The sequence below is a fragment of the Scylla paramamosain genome, chromosome 14 (genome assembly GCF_035594125.1).
Source record: "Scylla paramamosain isolate STU-SP2022 chromosome 14, ASM3559412v1, whole genome shotgun sequence".
NCBI classification, from domain to species: Eukaryota; Metazoa; Arthropoda; class Malacostraca; order Decapoda; family Portunidae; genus Scylla; species Scylla paramamosain.
In genome coordinates, this window is record NC_087164.1 from 3,831,405 (window position 1) to 3,842,422 (window position 11,018).

At 42.8% G+C, this 11,018-nt stretch overlaps 1 protein-coding gene and 1 long non-coding RNA gene across 2 annotated transcripts in view; one reads left to right on the forward strand and one right to left on the reverse strand.

Annotated features, from left to right (window-relative positions):
* LOC135106761 (uridine-cytidine kinase 2-like) overlaps positions 1–11,018 on the forward strand; it is a 190,082-nt gene that overhangs the window by 4,518 nt on the left and 174,546 nt on the right. The window lies entirely within an intron of this gene.
* LOC135106763 (uncharacterized) lies at positions 6,362–10,576 on the reverse strand. The gene is made up of 2 exons (XR_010271454.1): positions 10,454–10,576; positions 6,362–7,893 (listed from the first exon to the last, which is right to left on the reverse strand). It is a non-coding gene; the product is annotated as an uncharacterized LOC135106763 (long non-coding RNA).

An 11,018-nucleotide genomic window follows, 5' to 3' on the forward strand; every position in this document is an offset into this window, starting at 1 on the left:
GAAGATTAATCAAGTTCATAAGACATGTGTTGTAACTTGAAGTATTAGACTTTTATATTTGAAATTATTTATATTTGTTCGACGGAAAATTTGTGTTCTGATATTTTTAATATTCGGGTCTCCGCTGAAAAAAAAATAAATAAATAAAATAGATAAATAAAAACTACAAGCGCGATGTAACCTTCGTTGCTTCCACCACTCCACACACGTGTGAAGAGTAATTAACAACGGTAGCAGACCAACATTAGTTTTTTTTTTTTTTTTTTTTTCGGTAGCTCGCTCCCTTAGTCGCAGGAAGTAAATGTCAACTTGTAGTTGCACACGGTAAAGGCTGATCTTATTATCAACGGAGAGACCTCAGATATCGATAGAGCTAAATAAATAAATTATATATACATATATATATATATATATATATATATATATATATATATATATATATATATATATATATATATATATATATATATATATATATATACACACACACACACACACACACACACACACACATAGAGAGAGAGAGAGAGAGAGAGAGAGAGAGAGAGAGAGAGAGAGAGAGAGAGAGAGAGAGAGAGAGAGAGAGAGAGAATTATGACGTGACCGTGCTGTTTGGCTCAGTCCTTGACAGCCTTTTACACGTGGCTGTTTTTCCACCCGGTTGTTTGTAGCCGCCCGGAGCAGCCGGAATGTTCCAGCTGAAAGCATTCACACAAAAGAAGTAATTTTGGACTCGTTCCTGGTCTATATAGCCTTGTAGGCTGTGGTGCTTATGATGCTTTCTGGTAAAACACACATGCTGGGCCGCTGCTTCTTCAATGACGATGTAAACAAACCAATTCCGTGCCTATTTTCATATATTCTTTCTTTTAATAAATTCAAATATTTTATTAATTTATTGTATATAATGGCACAGTCAATGGTTATTACTAAAACCCTTTCCAACAATATTCCTCCTATTTTCAATTTTATAGTGATAGTTGTTCTCATTTGGTCCTGGAAAATTGCCGGGATGGCAGACGATCAGACCGACAGAGCGGTTTCCCGGCTGCTCCGGCAAACGACCCTTACTCAGAAACGCTTTGCTCTCTCACCACGACTGTTTTCAAAGACCACCGAGATGATTAGTTGGGTTCTCATGAGTGTTTGTAATATGAAAATGTTGTTAATCTGTCAGTAGAACCGTAAAAACACCCTTGAAAATTCGTGTAACTTCAACGAAGAGCCTTTCGAAAATAGTCGAGGTGCAGTCATTAGTGTTTCAGAATATGGTCCCAGCAACTCCCGGCTGCATCTCGCTCCCGGCTGCACAATCCCGGCTGCAAGCAGTCGCGAATTGCCCCGTATAAACCCCCGTGTAAACCCTCTCTTTACAGGGACCATGATGAATGAGACGTGCACTGCTACCATTTGCATTGACGGATTGTTCTCTTCTACTTTTCTCTTTCTTCCTTTACCTATTCTACATTCCATTCTAGATTCTGTCATCACTGTTCCTGGAGTACTGTAGGTGTAAGGAGGGAGGCAGTGCCCCTTGAGGTACATGCCTATGAACCATTGCGTTAGGAATGTTTGTGATTCCATTTTGGGTGCACAACACATTAACTCTCATATTGTGGTAAAAAAGGTTGGAAGTCTGGCCGCGGGCAGTGCAATAAAGAAATATGGACAATAGTATACTTGTGTTTTATGTCTATCATGTTATTATGTTTCCTTATTAATTTTAATATCTTATTTGCTTATATTAAAAATAGTATTTTCTCGTTTTCAGTTTTCTTCTTCGTTTTTAGTTGGATTTTTTGTTCTGCTTTCTCTTGCACCAGTAAATATATATATATATATATATATATATATATATATATATATATATATATATATATATATATATATATATATATATATATATATATATATATATATATATATATATATATATATATATCAGGCTCGTAATGTCCGTCTTTTAGAGTTAATTTGTCATATTTATCTTTAAAGCTATGAACATTCGCTTCTTACACACACTACTTCATCAGTTGACTGGCTGATTGCACAGTTAGGAAAACTATAGGCTTATTTCCTAACATCTTTCTTCAATCTTTTTTGAAAAGTTTATTAGTGTGTGTGTGTGTACTCAACCAATTTACTCATTCGATGTTCAGGGGCAGGCTAGGCATCCTTGCACACATGTGACAGGCGTCCGGCGGCGGCTACTCGTGTATGCATTACCGCGGTGACTGACCGAGAATGTAACGTCCCTTGTGCCTCGTCCCGCGTCGCTCCCTGATCCCGCCTCCGATGACCCTCTTTTCGTGGGTTGAAGCTTGTTATTTTTTCTAACTACACGTTTTCTCACATACCGTAAGTCTTTTAGTGAGTATGTACTGGAGCTGTTTGGTTGTATTTGTGTGATATTTACAAGTAAGCAAAGGTGGGGCTGGTGCTGCGGACATTTCTCATCTGCAGATTGCTGCTCACTGGCGCGGACAATTTGGTGAATTGTGTTTATCGGAACGAGATGTCGCGTTTCTGCCTATTTTACGCATCGCGGCATGTGATTCTATGTCCGTGAACGAATCAATGCGAAAAGGACATCAGTTTTTGTCTCCCTTCTCATTGGTCTGCATTTCGTGCACCGAAGGCGAGTGTAGTATCATTTTCATACTCTCTCTGATGACCAGTAAGATAGCGCTGCGACAATTCTGATTACGCTATTATGGAAATGTATAAAGGGACGCGAGGGAGGGAAAGAGGGTAAGGAAGAGAGACGAGGCCACTGGAATGAATGTAGTGAGATGCATCATTCATGTCTCGCCGAGTTTCTTTGGACGGGCTGCCAGAGAATCCACCAGGACTGGCCACCTCGCCATCCCCTCAAACACGATTGCTGTAGAATAATTCCCTTTTATATCTTACGTGTGCAGCGGTAATGGGTGTGCGGGCGTTCATTTGTCATCCCATCACGAGGCAGTAAGACGAGTGGGTGTGTCCAGGAGGGTGAGGGTGTGAGACGGGGCCGTGGATGAGGGTGGAGGCGGTGATCTCTGGAGTGTTTGCAGGGAGGGTTGCTGGGACGTGGGTATAAGCAGTGGACCTGCGCAATAAATGTTCCACGGTACAGTTTTGCTCATAAACTGTTTCCCATTGTCATGGTCAGCAGGGTGTTAACTGTCAGGGTTCTGTGGTGCTCAGTATGCGTGATGAGTGCATGCCAGCTTGCAGCGACTGGTCAGCTACAACAACAACAACAACAACAACAACATTAACTATAACATCTACATCAGCAACAACACTAACAAAATAGAAACTACGCCTAATATTGACCACTCTTAGTTAATGAGTTCTTTTTACTTTCATATTATTATTATTATTATTATTATTATTATTATTATTATTATTATCATTATTTTTATTATCATTATTATTATTATTGTTGTTGTTATTATTATTTTTAGTTTTATATATTTATTTCTATTTCTCTATTTGTTATTTTTCCAACGTTTATGGGCCTCGCGCACATTCATGGTGTCTACATATTTGATGCACCGATGTCTGGTCTGAGCCTGTCCCTGCGTGGGGAGAAGAGCGCTTGCTTTTTATAATGATGCTTCGTATATGCCCTTGCGGTGCTTCACTTGACCAGGGGCGGCGATCTCTGGCGGGATGTTCGGGCGACTTGTGAATGATCCATCGGTCGGCACTCCAATACTGTCTCTGAAGAACTAAAACACACTCTGGCCATCTCAATGAGCAGACCACTCGGCCACCGTCTTCTCACATTCGCGGAGGAAATGTGCATTGGTATATTACAAGATGCCTAAGAATGTTCAAAGGAAATCTGTAAACTGATAAAGGAAGGACTGAGTTAGTGGTCAGATTGTATGGACACACATTTCTAAGCAAATAACGAGGCAACATTACCATCGTGTGCTGCTTTGTGAAATGAGGAACACAAGACGTACTGTACGTCATGTAGCCACTATTTTGCATATCAAAGAATTTTTGCTTTTCATATAGTTTGTTTACTCTCTCTTGTATTCCGCTATAGCAGACGACGCTTTCCTGTGTAATAACAACAAGTACAATCTTTCATGGCTCGCTCCCCTCATTAAGCAGGGGCGGGAAGAAGTGCCGGCGGCGGGCAAGGCAGACGCCGTTGCCATTCTGGTCGGAACAATGGCTGCTGATAGGGTTAGGTGGTGACGCCGGCCAGAATAATACCGGCCGCTGGCAATCGCGGCGGCCTTCCCTTGAGGTTGCGTCTCTGGATTAGCAGCGGCCAAAGTTGAGCCAGTTTGGCGGAATGACGATTGCGATAGAAAGAGTTCAGGAAAATTATGGAATAAATATAATCGATTTTCCATTCAAGGGTTGTCATTAACGCGTAGAGGACGATCAGCGGCTATGGGAAACTGTAGCTAATTAATGAGAAAGGGAAAATCTCGGAGCAACATTCATTGGAAGGGTTCACTTGAGGAAAGCCTTTTCTATTTAATGTAACATAGGCATAGTGGATGTACAGCACTGGTCACTACGCTGTGGTGGAGAGAGAGAGAGAGAGAGAGAGAGAACGCATTCCCTTTACCTTCCCTTCTCACAACCCTCTCCCTTCTCCGCCCCTTCCCCCTCCCCCAGCCCAGCACTGTCCCCAACTCTCCCCGCCCCGGTGGACTCGTCCCTCACAAACCAATTATGTAAAATGGTTCTCACCACAGGCCCGTGTTGTGGCGGCGCCTTGTGTCAATCTGTTTAAATATATGTCATCGGCTGCAGTGGTACCAATCACTGTATGTCGAGGGAGGGAGAGAAGGTGAGGGACGGGCGCCATCTCTATCAACACCGTCCAAGGTTTGATCAAATTACTGAAATGTGTATCAATGATGCCAATGTAATGGTTCGATTATGTTGACTTCCCGTGTGCAGTGGCATTCGAATAGATGATACGTAAGATGTGAATGTATGCATGAAGAGCTTAAAATTCCAAGGGTGCCAGCTAAACCAAGACACCACGGCGTCCTTAACAAATACAGACTCCACAGTTGGCTGATTCACTGAAGAACGCAACAGGAGCATTATAGAAACAATAATAGTTAACAAAAAATCGGTCATTTCTATTTTTCCGCGCTGAAGAAAGACTACAATGAGATTTAGAAGTCCAGTTATCTTAGGCGGCGCTGCAGCAGTCCCCTTCATTACCGTAAATAGAGAGAGTTGTTAGTAACGTAGCTGCTGTGTAGACTGGGTGTCCGGGGAAGACCTATCCTGCCCATCACCGTCCTGGCACCTGTTCCTCTCCACGCACTCACCCCTCTTCCAATCCCGCCTCCCCCTCTCTCTCTGGTGATGATTAGTAATTACATAAGTCACATTTACCTAGATGTATAAGTTTTCAGAGATTTCCTTTCCATGCACACCAAGAAGATTTAGCGGTGCAGCTGTCCATGTACAAAGCTTGCGGCGAGGTGAGAGGGAGTTGCTTTGGACTCAACACTAGAGATGTAAAGTTTCAGTTCCGCACCACCGCCACCACAGCTTCCTTTCCTTTACAGTAACCAGAGGAGAGAGGGATGGTAGCGGATATATATATATATATATATATATATATATATATATATATATATATATATATATATATATATATATATATATATATATATATATATATATATATATATATATATATATATATATATATATATATATAAACAAAATTGAATGGGTTAACTACAACGAAAAAACAGGAGTAATGAGAAAGAAACTAACACTAAGAGTAAAATAAGAAATATACTGGTATTACGACAAGGGGCCGGGGGAAAATTAAGTGGAAACCATAAACCTAAATGAGTAAAAAAATATATACCACGAGAAACCAGAGATAAACAGAAATAAGTTACAAGGAAAATACAACTATACTGCTGTTACTACTACTACTACTTTTACTACTACTACTACTACTACTACTACTACTACTACTTCTACTACTACTACTACTGCTACTAGTACTACCACCACCACCACATGCGCACTTGCTATAAACCCGATCCTCCTTGCGCGGTGTAATCCCCTCTCCAAAGGAATGTAATCGCATAAGGCGGCGAGTCCAGCTGGGGAAGGGATTTGGGATTCTCCTCTCTCGCGCCCCGACCGTCCCTGGGGAAGAGGGAGGCGGGAAGGCGGCCAGGGAAGGTTTACCCTCTTATGCTATTATCTTCGACCCAAGTCACTCACCAATACTAAACTAGGGCCTGGACACACCTCCTCCTCGCCATCCCCTTCCTTCCTTCCTCCTCCTCCTCCTCCTCCTCCTCCTCCTCCTCCTCCTCCTCCTCCTCCGTCTTGTATTGTTTCCTTCCTTTTCATTTCCTTCTTCATTTTGTATTCCTCCTCTTTCGCTTTCTTTTGTGTTCTCATCAGGTTTTTCTTTTCCTTTTGTTGTTGTTGTTATTGTTCTTCTTTTTCTTCATTCTCTTCTTGTTCTTGTTTTGCTTGTTCTTGTTTTGTTCTTGTTCTTGTTCTCCGTTTCACTCGCACACACACACACACACACACACACACACTCTCTCTCTCTCTCTCTCTCTCTCTCTCTCTCTCTCTCTCTCTCTCTCTCTCAGAGAGAGAGAGAGAGAGAGAGAGAGAGAGAGAGAGAGAGAGAGAGAGAGAGAGAGAGAGAGATGCAGGGCCACAATAATGGCTCGTTACGAGCCTTTCCGGTGGTCATTTTTACTTCTCGTGTTGCCCTGTTGTTGTTGTTGTTGTTGTTGTTGTTGCACTGCTATGGTCCATGTATGTGTGTGTGTGTGTGTGTGTGTGTGTGTGTGTGTGTGTGTGTGTGTGTGTGTGTGTGTGTGTGTCATTATTGATGACACGGTCAGTAGCTTCCCCTTCTTTGTACGTAACCAATTCTTGAAAGTTACTAATAGGACACTAAGTAGTATGGTATTAGTAGTTACGGTGTTTGGTTTCCGTTTTGTGTCCAGTATTCATAAACGTCTGGGTCCCTCATAAGGACAAATTTTTAAAAGCTGCAGAGATTATTATTCGGTTTCCCATGTGTGTCTTTTGTACTGACAGTGAAGAATCCTTGTTAAACCATCACCAGTATCATGAAAATACCCTTGAAAACTACTGCAACTTTCACCGGAGCCTGTGAGAAGTGGCCACCGTAAGACACCGAAATTTTTAAGAATACGTATGCCGGTTTTTGATAGAGTTGTGATGTACTGGCGTGTCTTCTTTGGCTGTTTTGTTTTCTGTCGTGGTAAGAACAGCTCTTTCTGACACGCTTGGACTCTCTCTCTCTCTCTCTCTCTCTCTCTCTCTCTCTCTCTCTCTCTCTCTCTCTCTCTCTCTCTCTCTCTCTCTCTCTCCTTCCTTTCTACCTTCCTTCCTTCCTTTCTTTCTTTCTTCCTTTTTTCCTTTCTTCTTTGTTTCTTCTTTCTTTCTGTTTTTCTTTCTTCGTTCACTCCTTCATTCCTTTCTTCCTGTGCCTTCATACTTGTTAAGCACTCGCCAAAGGATTTTAGTAGAGTTCAGATGGCTTCATGGAATAAGGAAGACGATGTGTTGGTTTTACTGAGTCAGAGCAAATGAAGGTCTCTCAGTGAATTAAACAAGATTATTTATACTGGTCAAGGGGCACTCTGTAGGAAGTACTCTGGATTGGAGTAGATGCGAAGTAGGAAACAGTCTCGTTGTGAAGAGGCAGAGGTAAACCAATGTATGTTGTCGGACCTTGCTGTGGATATTTGTTGTCAGCTGTGCTATGCATAAGTTCCTGAGTAGCGTAGTCCATGAGACTTTCCCATTCCACCGGGAGTTGACGGGGCTAAGAGTGTGAATGATGTGTGTATGAGTGTGTGATGCTTTGTCCCGGCCACCCTGTCTGGGGTTGTCGGCCTGTAAATAGATAGATAAAAAAGGATTGGGGAAATTGATGGTTTGTTACGCATATGTTTTGAGTACATGGTCATTACTACAAGCACTGAGGAAGACTAGATGACGAAGATGCCGCTGAGTCAGAAGCGAAGATGTGTTTGGGAAACGAAAGTTGTGGAATTAAGGTTTGCTCCGTACATATTTGAGTCACACCTTTACTTCACGCTGTCAGAAAGATTCGGCAACGTCTGTTCCGCTGACACATGGGAGGCAAATTAAATAAAATTTCGTGTACAGAAAAACAGAGAAAATATTGAAAAGTTTGATGGTTTACTCTTATTGGGCACATAAACATCCCTTCATTACTTTATGCAGCAAGAAATAAGGGTGACGACGGTTCAATAGAGCTACTGTAAAGAAAAAAAAAAGACTAATGAACTTTAATGGTAAAGTAATGATCATGAGATGACGGTTTCTTAGAGTCAGATGAAGAGTTCAAGTGTGGGAGTGAAGCAAGCACGATCATAACTACTAGATAAGAATTGAATGAAGGCAGCTGATGGTCTGTTGCCTCCTTTATTGCACTGTTGTAATCCCCGTGCCGTAGAGCAAGGCGAGGTGAGAGCGGTCTGTGCCAGGTAAAGCGCTGTGTCATATTTCGGTGTTTTCTTTTCTTCTTTTAAGACTAAATAGATAGAGAAGAGATGCTAGAGAAATGATAATAATGATGATGAAAATAAAAATAATAATAACGATAATAATAATAATAATAATAATGATAATCTACCTGTACACCAGGCCAACAATCCTACACTGGATGGCACAGACAAAGCACCACACGCTCATATAGACATCATTTGCCCTCTCAGCCCCGACAGCCCTGGTGGAAAGGGACAGTTTCGTGGACCACCCTACTAATGCATAGCATAGCAAAGCTGGCCACATGATAGTAATCTGATAAAATAAGGTTTTAAGTTCTATAGTGCCATGCAGTGATAGGGGCAAGTAAAATCACGTTCATTTGCATGTACTACTACAAGCCAGAAATATAAGGAAAGAAATTTCGTTGCCTTCCAGTACAGCTGTTTGTAACTTATGATTATGCTGGGCCGTATGAATAAATGAGACACACTGAGGGAACCAAGTGTGTGTGTGTGTGTGTGTGTGTGTGTGTGTGTGTGTGTGTGTGTGTGTGCTTACGTATATGTGCCTTTACACGCAGCAAGAGGTCAGTTATCAACCCCCTGTACTAGTGCCTGTATTGCCACTAAGTCCTATATTCAGAAACGCTTTGCTTTCTCACCACGACTATTTTGAAAGGTCACAGAGATGATTAGCCGGGTTCTCAAGAGTGCTTCTCCTGTTAATAATGTAGAAATCTTGTTAATTTTTCATTACAACCGTGGAAACACCTTTAAAAACTCGTGTAACTTGAACTAGAGCCTTTTGAATGGAGATGCGGGTAGAAGTGTTTGAGAATGTGATCCTAAATCATCCCTGATTGCTCCTCTTCACCTCGTCCCGCGTGCGTGCCACAGCATAGCGACGAGCGACATCCCAGCGCCTGGTGTCTCAGAGGGAAGCGAGCGATGAAACAACGTGAACGAGGCGCCAGACGAAAAAAAAAAAAAAAGAGGGGACAGATGGTCGGGACGAACGATGGAGGAGGAGAGAGGAGAGCGGAGAGGCGGGACAGGTCAAGTGGGCAGGGAAATGTAAGGATAGCAGAAAGAAGAAGAGAAGGGAGGGAGAAAGATATGGGGAGAAAGCCTTAGGGTTGGAAAGGGGGAAAAGTAGAGAGGAAGGATGGAGTACGAAGCGTTGTAAGAGGATAATGAAGACAAGAAGAGGTGATAGGAAGAGAGAGGAAGAGGAATAAGTATAAAAAATAATAAAGGCAAAAAGATGGGAAAGAATAAAGAATAAGAAGAGAAGAGCTGAGAATTAAGAAAGAGATAAGAATAAACCAGAGAGAAAAGAGAAGAGGAAGATGACGGGAAACATAGAAGAAAGAGGAAGACTAGGAAACAGAGACAAGGATGGGAAAATGAATGAGCATTAAACCTGATGAAAGAGAAGGGAAAGGAAACCACTCGAGAGAGAGAGAGAGAGAGAGAGAGAGAGAGAGAGAGAGAGAGAGAGAGAGAGAGAGAGAGAGAGAGAGAGACCATTGTCAAAAAAAAAAAAAAGCATGACTACCTTATGTTTTATACATGACTGCTCTTCTTAATACCACCACCACCACCACCACCGCCACCACCACCACCATCACCACTACCACCACCACCACCGCCGCCACCACTAGCAGCCAGCCAACCAAGCAACACATGTGCAATTAAATCCCATTACGGATCCAATACCTTGTTGCGGGCACATTTGTCACGAGTGTCGGGTTTCAATTGGTTTCAAATTCACTTTAAACCACCGAGAGGGGGGAAGGGGGAGCAGGAGGGAGGGAGGGTGGGGATCAGGCACGGATTTCAGGGTCTAATAGTTTGAGGGGGACGGTAAAGGGGAGCGAGCGTAGGGACGGGAATGAGAGAGACTGAGATGAGTTACTTTTCCTTCCCTTCTCACTTGCCTTTTAACGCGCCAGTACCCCAGTGAGTGTAGCAGTGCGTGTTTGCCGGGGGAAGGCTTGCGTTTGAGAGCTGCAGTGTGTGTGATGGTGGCGATGGTGGTGGTGGTGGTGTCGGGCTGCCAGAGCAGCAGCAATAGTAGCAGCAGCAGCAGGAGGAGGAGAAGGAGGAGGAGGAGGAGGAGGAAGAGGAGGAGGAGGAGGAGGAGGAGGAGGAGGAGGAGGAGGAACACGGCAGGGAATGCCATCTTATCAAGGGGAAGTGATGGTCTGTTGGGAATTATCATGACGGACTCGATTTTCTCTCTCTCTCTCTCTCTCTCTCTCTCTCTCTCTCTCTCTCTCTCTCTCTCTCTCTCTCTCTCTCTCTCTTCGGTACCAATTGCTGGAGAGAGAGAGAGAGAGAGAGAGAGAGAGAGAGAGAGAGAGAGAGAGAGAGAGAGAGAGAGAGAGAGAGAGAGAGAGAGAGAGAGGTTTTGCTTTGTAGCTACTCGTATCAGTATTGCGCAGTTTAACAAGCCGCTCAGCAAAACTCAACTTGAGAAGGTGTACTGTACTAATAACGCTC